At 38.5% G+C, this 8,213-nt stretch overlaps 1 long non-coding RNA gene across 1 annotated transcript; it reads right to left on the reverse strand.

The window, feature by feature from the left end:
* Window positions 1-2,935: 2,935 nt before the first annotated feature.
* LOC148803165 (uncharacterized) lies at window positions 2,936-5,037 on the reverse strand. Its single transcript, XR_016070893.1, has 3 exons — window positions 4,906-5,037; window positions 4,668-4,806; window positions 2,936-3,599 (listed from the first exon to the last, which is right to left on the reverse strand). It is a non-coding gene; the product is annotated as an uncharacterized LOC148803165 (long non-coding RNA).
* Window positions 5,038-8,213: the final 3,176 nt, after the last annotated feature.

Here is an 8,213-nt window from a genome sequence, read left to right on the forward strand (position 1 = left end):
AAATTTCTTTGACGTGGCATCATCGTTAGGAGAATCGAGGAGTGATCACTTTCAGTGGCCGGCAAATGGTTAACAGAAGCACCAGAAAATATAGAACACCAGTATGTAGAAGCAAGCTCTCTATTCAGTACTTCAAACACTAGCTGATTGATGTTACACTTATTGGACCAATTGTAAGTAGGTCCTTTGAATCCAGGATCAATAAGACCTGTTCTTTTAAGCCTCTCTCTAAAACTAAGTATTCCACTTACAAATGGATCATCACCACCATATTTTTCATCCTTGGAAAGGGTTGAGTTAAATCTCCAATTGCACACTAGGGATACGAGATAAGATGACAACACCTAGTAAAGAGGTCTGCCAAAACTCTGCTCTTTTATCAACATTATGTTCACCACAAGTATACCAACTAAGGTTGATAGGTCCCCATCAGATTCAATGCAAACCAGTAATAAAAGACTTTATTTTGGTGAAAGATAGACCACTTGAAAAAATAATTCAGCTTGCTCTAATATTTCAATTTGCTCTTTGTGGGTTGCCATTGTGGCTCTGATACCAATGATAGGTCCCAATTAGATTCATTGCAAACGGTAATAAAAGACTTTCTTTTGGTGAAAGATAGACCATTTGAAAAAAAAATTCAGCTTGCTCTATTCCAGACTAAAGTGATTACATAAATACTAGCCCACGTAACAACTTATTCCTGAATACTAGCTAACTGACCTTGACTCTAGGAAACAAAGTCATGGAAAATACTGACTCAAAACATAAATACTAGCCCACGTAACAATTTATTCCTGAATACTAGCTAACTGACCTTGACTCTAGGAAACAAAGTCATGGAAAATACTGACTCAAAACATAACAATAAATACTGAAATAACAGAAACTTCAACAAATAAACTAGCCATTTGCTGAACTGATGCTGTCCAAGTCAATCCAGGAACTTGGGATTCTTCTTAGGAACACGCAAAGACCTTCTGGGTCTATTAATACTTCCCCCGCCAGGAGGAACCTTGTCCTCAAGGTTCAACGTAGGAATTTGGGTCTTGAGAAGTATCGCATTTTCCCAAGTAGCATCTTCAATGGGCAACCATTTCCACTTAACTAAACATTCTTCTAAGAACTTAGAGACCTGCTTTATTCAGCGTATCTCTAAAATCTTCTCTGGTTCCTTCTAATTGAGATCCGTCACTCCCATAGCTGTCACCATGAGATTGATTGTCGGTGTGGCATTCAAGAAGAAGTAGTTGCGGGCCTTGGCATTTATGGCCAGGAGCGAACCTCTCATCGCAACCAAAACAGAGACCTTGAACTCGTCTCTTTTGCAAGGGTTGGGAGGCTTACAGGATGAAGTGCAGCAGCTTGGGCTTGGAATGGGCGATCGAATGCAGCGGATTGAGGAGTCTTTGAGGGCTCTTTTTGACGTGGTTCTCTCCTCAAAAGCATCTACAACTTCGCACTCAATGGAGCAGGGTCAATCGCATCGGCACCAATAGGATGAAACAGACAACTACCGTCTGAACATTCTCCCTCTTCGAACCAAAATTGAGTTTCCACGATTTTTAGGGGATGATCCAACAGAGTGGTTCAATCGTGTAGCTCAGTTCTTTGAATTTCAGAGAACTCCTGAAGAGCAGAAGGTGGGCTTGGCGACTTTTCACTTGGAAGGTGAAGCGAACCAGTGGTGGCAATGGCTGAACTGGACATACAAAGAGGAAAATCGGACGGTGACTTGGACCGTGTTTTCTGAAGAGCTTTGGGCTCAATTCAGACCGACGGATGGAGAAGATTTTGATGTGGCTCTTTCTCGTGTAAGGCAAACTGGGTCCCTTCGGGACTATCAGCGGGAATTTGAGAAATTGGGCAATCGGGTACAGAGCTGGTCTCAAAAAGCCCTAGTTGGCACTTTCATGGGAGGTTTGAGATCAGAAATAGTAGATGGAATTCGCATGTTCAAACCCAAGACTTTAAAGGAGGCAATCGGGTTGGCACGGATGAAGGACGAGCAACTCGCATGGCAGCGGAGGATTGCCCGACCGATTCCCCAGTACCTTTCTCCTGCAAATGCCCCTCAAGCGCCGCGGACCTCGCCGGTGACCCCTAAACGTTTGAGCTGGGAAGAAATGCAAAAGAGATGAGTTCAAGGTCTCTGTTTTGGTTGCAATGAGAGGTTCACTCCTGGCCATAAATGCCAAGGCCCGCTGATAGCTATAAATATATAACTCTAGCAAGTCACTAGTTATCAAGTAGTATAATAATATCGTTCCCACGGGGATTTAACAAAATAAGTATTAGAATCACAATTTTCCTTAATTATTTGGACAATCGAAATTTAGAATTGAGCAAGAACTACTGAAAATAAAACTGGAACAAAGAAAATAAAAACAAGAGTGATCACTAATCGAATATGCAAATGATGGAATCGCTAGGACTTTTGGTCCACTTAACCAATGCAATGAATATTGATGGGTCCAATTATCCAAGACTAATTGTTATTCCCATAAGCTGAGATTTTCACAAATTTATTTAATATTCTCTCTCGAGATATACTAAACCTATGCCCATCAGGTAACCCTTCGATCTCTCGAGTAGAACTCTCAAGATGGAAGTGCATTAAGTCCAAGAAAACCATTAAATTCAGATGAATCATGTATATATATCTCTATATACCATTCAATTCACACTATGAATTATTCTGTCAATTATGTGAATTCCTCTCTCAATTCATTCACATAACCCAAATCAATTAAGAGGTGGCCAAGCTCTTAATTGCATTAAGCACAATAATTCATAGACTATATAGAAATCACAATCTTGGATGAATCAAGAAGATAAAAATATATTCATTAACATGGTTAGGCTTTCCATAGCCCTAGCAAGAAATAAATCAGTTCATGATGGAAGAATTAAAACAAACAAAGGGGAAGAAAGAACTCTTGAATTCGCCCATGGTGTTGAGATCTCCTCTTCTTAAAGTTTCTTGAATTCTTGAACCCTTCTTGACTAATTGCTCCTTGCTTCTTGATTCAAATAAGAAGTTGAATGATTGAATGATTCAATGATCCCAGTGATCCCTAAAGCTGGTCCGCCCCCTCCTTTATATAGATTAAAGGGGAGGAGGGGGTGGTTTCCTACTTTCTCTTGAAGTTGATCTTTACAAGAAATAGAAAGTCATATCCTAATTCTAATCCTATCTCTTTATCTCTTGAACTCAATCCTTTTATCACTCTAAGATTACATCAAGAATTTAAATCTAGAAGGGTTCTTCTTAGTTTCTTGTTCTTGGATTCGTAATAGACTTCCTCTGCGAATTGGGCTTCAGCCAGGCTTTTCTGCGAGTTGGGCTTCAGCTGCGGATTGGGCCTTCCTATGAATTTTCTGTGACTTCGAGCCCGGAATTGACTTTGATGCAAGCCGAATCTGCGAAAGACCAAAACATGAAAGTTGTGTATTTTTCTCTTATCTTTCCAGTGGATCTTGAATCAGCCCATTCGGAGTTCGGAGACGCGAGTTAGGCCCAAATCACGGAACGATGTCGAAACTATGAAAAATCATCCGATTTGTCTTTCTTTGCTCTTGATGCCTTCTTTCATACCCTGAACCAAAATACAAGAAATATGAGTCTAATTAGATGCTAATTTAGTATAAAAGACAGAATAATCGGGGATAAAAATATGATAAATTCTATTCTCAACACCCACAACTGCTTCTTCTTGAATGCCACACCGACAATCAATCTCATGGTAACAACTGTGGGAGTGACGGATCTCAATTAGAAGGAACCAGAGAAGATTTTAGAGATACGCTGGATAAAGCAGGGCTCTAAGTTCTTAGAAGAATGTTTAGTTAAGTGGAAACAGTTGCCCATTGAAGATGCTACTTGGGAAAATGCGGTACTTCTCAAGACTCAATTTCCTACGTTGAACCTTGAGGACAAGGTTCCTCCTGGCGGGGGAAGTATTAATAGACCCAGAAGGTCTTTGCGTGTTCCTAAGAAGAATCCCAAGTTCCTGGATTGACTTGGACAGCATCAGTTCAGCAAACGGCTAGTTTATTTGTTGAAGTTTCTGTTATTTCAATATTTATTGTTATGTTTTGAGTCAGTATTTTCCATGACTTTGTTTCCTAGAGTCAAGGTCAGTTAGCTAGTATTCAGGAATAAGTTGTTACGTGGGCTAATATTTATGTAATCACTTTAGTCTGGAATAGAGCAAGCTGAATTATTTTTTCAAATGGTCTATCTTTCACCAAAATAAAGTCTTTTATTACTGGTTTGCATTGAATCTGATTGGGACCTATAAAAGGTCTAGTATGCTCAACATAATTACTGAATTGAATTTCAGCAGTGATTAATCTATTAGAGGAATCAATTATTTTAACAGAAGTATAGTCCTTCCATAGTAACCAAAGGCCGCCTGTAATACCTTGTGAAGGAACGACAAAATAATTCCAATAAGATAAATGGCTAAGAAGTTTAAAAGATTTCTGATCTAAACTTTGTCTCAGATAGAGAAACAATCACCACTTGAGTACCTCTTAGGAGATTTTTAAAATTTTGATTTGTCAAGGATCTCCTAAAACCAAAGGGAAGCATTGTATACATTATATGACCATTTGAATGCCAAATGGTTATGAAAGGCAATAATAGGGATAGTTAGCCCTACCTCACAGTGAAGCTTCAAATAAAATTTGATTCACTTGCTTGCTTTGTAAACCTCCACCAAGCACAAAGGGCTACCAGGCCTCCGACCGAACCTCCACTAAGGCCACCTCCTCGCTAGTAGGGTTCAAAATCTCAATAACCTATAATAGGTTTATAAATCCCTATGAGACCTTCGGTTTCCATACAACTGAACAAATAAAAACTACAAACACCATAAGTAGAGGAACAGAAGTGGGAACCGTTTCTGGCCTAGCTTTCTTCAACAAATCAGCTCTCTTCAGCTTCCACTGATACTCCATCTTCCCCCACTTAAACAAATGAGGGCTGGCATTAGGAATTGAAGGATTGAATATCGTTGTGTGCTCGTAAAGCCATGCCTACAAAAAGGAATCAACCAATAAGCGATCTTCAATTGAATGAGATTAACATAAAGAATAAATAAAAAAAATGAATGGCATCCACACTAACCATCAACACAGTGCTGCATCTAAATAGGCAATCTCTATACGAGGATGAGGCTTCGCACGATCCAACACCACAACCAGAAACAAACTGATCAAGACTACCAACCAAGAATGGATGTACACATTTACCCCAGACATAATCATTGATATATTGTAAATCGTCAACATATCTAGCCCAAAAGGAGTTCACCCTCGAACTGCCTTGGGGAAACAACACACAACCAAATAAGAACAAAATAATCAGTTTCACCACCTCCTCAATGTGCTCCTCACCATCTAACAGAACAATCTTTTTTAGCCTATGCCACACCAGATCCAACTCTATAGAGTGATTTTCATCAAAGACAAATGATTTTTAGAACAATCCACTACCGGGAAGGCCTTTCGATAGGGCAACTGTACTACCCAACAGGCCAAGCCCCGTTATCAAGGCAATATTGGCTTCGCTGAATTGCACAACCCTTTCACCAACTATAAAGCACTGGCTAGTCGAGTTCCACAATTTTAGTAGATAACTCAAAAGGGACATCTCCACAGTCACCTATGGCAAATCCAATAAGTGTCCAAAAGGAGTCTGTTGGAGCATTCTCTTGTGCTCCAAACTTAGAGACAAACTCTACTGTTAGCACATGAGACAATCCGAACAAAGTGTACCATTTAAATTTCATATAAAGAATGACAAAACTCAATTATCACTCAACAAAACCAAGAAATCAACTCCCAACAATAAACCAATAATCAACTCCCAACAATAACCCCACAAAAACCAAATAACCAAAACGACAAAAAACAAACCAATCAGTTGATTAACCGATTGGTTTCAGTTCAGTTTCAATTTGTGTTTTTCTTAAAACTGAAGGACCGCTTCAATTAGATAAAAAAGTTCAAGGTTCAATTAACCAACTATGAGCCATGGTTTTCAAAACCGGACTGGAAAACGGGAACCGGTCACCTGACCAATTCCAGTTTTCCCCAAAACCGGATTTTTGCCAAAAAAACGTTGATTTGGTGAGCAAACCATTGACCCGGGTGATTGAACTGTTTGCACCATTCAACTGTTTTGACCGTTTTTTAAATTTTTTATTTTCTTTTGTCTAAATGGGCCATTCATTTGGTTCGATCAATCAGATCATTCAACCCGGGAACCAAACCCCTGATTGGTTCATTGTTTGGGTCGGTTTTGAAAACCTTGCTATGAGCACCTATAGTCAAGGTTCAAAATATCAATATGCCCGATACGCTGGTATGGGCGTATCGGGTGAATCGATACTCATTTTGGTGTTTTTTTTTTTATTTTTTTTGCCAACTGGTTCAGGGGAGCCAGTTTAGGTCTTCGCCACACCTTGAACCGGTCAGACCACCGATACACCCACTGTAGGGGCATAATGGTGGGGTGCCGGAACGATACGCATCGACTGATACAAGACGATACATGTCGATACTTTGAACCTTGCCTATAGTTGGATGAGATATTAGAAGAGCTTTAACCAATCAACTCCATCCCCTAACATCAAGCAATTCGTTGGTTTTAATCAAGCCTTGGATTGATACCCATTCATTTTGCACATGCTTGTATCCGATCCACATTTATTAATATGGACTGATACTAATACTGACTGTTTTATAATTGTTTCATAAGAGTGAGGTTGCACCTCGAGCCTCTCTCTGGGTTTATTTGTAACAGATCTTTCTTTAATTAATGAATTAATTCTAAATTATCAAAATAAAAATACAGACCATGTGGTAGTGGAAAGATTTTATTTGTTAACATGTAGAATTATAAATTGGGTTGTGCAGGGTCGGCATAGCACGACGGCCTGTGCCATGCTGATTGCGGGTCATGCCAGACAATGGTTGCTACCTCTAGGATATTTCAAAGGTCTGGCCCAGCATGGCCCATGGCACGGGCCAAGCTAAGAGAGGTATATTTAAAAAAACTAAAAAAATAATACAAATTTTAAAATAAATTAATAAAATAGACAAAATTTTAAAAATCTTAAAATTTTATTTTATATGAATTTTGATGTATACAATTGTTTATATATACAACAATAAAATGAAATAGTATATAAAATTGAAAATAAAATTTTATATACATTATAAATTATATATTACATATAATTATATAATTATTATATATAATATATATGTGTCGTGTTGAGACAAGTCGAATTGGGTCGTGTTAGCACACAGGCCATGGGTGGCACGGCCTACTCGATTGTGCCATGCCGGCCCATGGGCCTCTAACCCAAGCCCAACACAACCCATTCGATCATGTCATGCTTGACACGGTCCGCATGTTGTCATGTCGGGTCATGCTTGCTACCTCTAGGATACTTCAATGGTCCGATTCAGCATGGGCCAAGCCATGAAAGGTATATTTAAAAAAACTGAAAAATAATACAAATTTTAAAATAAATTAACAAAATAGTTAAACAATTGAACTATATATTATATACTATATCTATCTATCTATTCTATCTATCTATCTATCTATCTATCTATCTATCTATCTATCTATCTATCTATCTATCTATCTATCTATCTATCTATCTATCTATATCTATATCTATATATAGATAGTGTTGAGTCGTGTCGGGCTGTGTGTTGGGCCATGCAACCACACAGGCCACGGGTGGCATGGCTCGCTCAATCGTGCCAACTCATGGGCCTAGAAACCCAAGCTTGACACAACCCATCTAATCGTGTCATGCTCGGCACGACATGCAATGCATCGTGCTAGGCGGCAGACAACATAACCCAATTTACATCTCTACTAACACGTGAGATTTTGCATTGAATCATGTGTGCTCAAAGCAAGGTTCAAAACATCAAAATTATGTATCATAGAAAGCCTTGAACACATATATGAATATGAATATGCATGGATAGTAGGGGTGTCCATAAAAAACAAAAAAACCAAAAAACCGAACCGAACCAAGAAAACTGAACTGCAAAATGCTATTAACCGAACTGACCAGTTTTATAATATTATAATAATATAATATAATATAATATTATAATAATATTATATTATATTATTATATAATAAATAATAAATGATATAAATAGATCGGTTCGGT

Source organism: Nelumbo nucifera, chromosome 1, assembly GCF_055504915.1.
Source record: "Nelumbo nucifera cultivar China Antique chromosome 1, China Antique-T2T, whole genome shotgun sequence".
Lineage (NCBI taxonomy): Eukaryota > Viridiplantae > Streptophyta > Magnoliopsida > Proteales > Nelumbonaceae > Nelumbo > Nelumbo nucifera.